Raw genomic sequence first — 957 nt, forward strand, 5'->3', positions numbered from 1 at the left:
TGTTCTGTATATAGTATCATGTCATCTGCAGTGGCAGTTTTACTTCTTTTGTAGTTTAGATTCCTGTATTTCTTTTTCTTCTCTGATTTTCTGGCTAGAATTTCCAAAACTGTGTTGAATTCAATAGTGGCGAGAGTAGGCATCTTGTCTTGTTCCTGATCTTAAAGGTAATACTTTCAGGGTTTCAACATTGAGATTAATGTTTGCCGTGGGTTTGTCATGTATGGTCTTTACTATGTTGAAGTAGTTTCCCTCTTTGTCCACATTTATGACTTTTTATCATAAATCGTTGTTGAATTTTTTCAAAAATTTTTCTGCATCTATTTTAAAATTTATTTTTAATTGGAGGATAGTTTCTGTACAATATTGTATTGGTTTCTGCATAAAACAACGTGAATTAACCATAAGTATACATATGTCCCCTCCCTATTAAAGTTCCCTCCCACTTTCCTCATCCAATCACTCTATGATGTCCTGGAGCACTGGACTGAGCTTCCTATGTTATACAGAAAATTCCCACTAGCTATCTATTATACATATTGAAATATATAAGTTTGGATGTTATTCTCAATTCATTCCACTCTCTCCTTCCCTCAAATTCATTCCACTCTCTCCTTCCCTCATTGTGTCCATGAGTCCATTCTCTATGTCTGCATCTCCACTTCTTCCTTATAAATTTTTCTGCACTCCATATGTATGCACTAATACATAATAGTTATTTTTACATTTCTGACTTACTTCACTCTCTGTGACAGACTCTAGGTTCATCCACATCAGTTAAATTGATTCACATGTGTTCTTTTTATGGCTGAATAATATTCCATTGTATATGGGTGTATATACACACACACACACACACCACAGATTATTTATCCATTCATCTGTCAATGAACATCTAGGTTGCTTCCATGTCTTGGCTATTTTAAATAGTGCTACAACGAACATTGGAGTACATGT

The sequence above is a fragment of the Bison bison genome, unplaced genomic scaffold, assembly GCF_000754665.1.
Source record: "Bison bison bison isolate TAMUID 2011002044 unplaced genomic scaffold, Bison_UMD1.0 scf7180017848838, whole genome shotgun sequence".
NCBI classification, from domain to species: domain Eukaryota; kingdom Metazoa; phylum Chordata; class Mammalia; order Artiodactyla; family Bovidae; genus Bison; species Bison bison.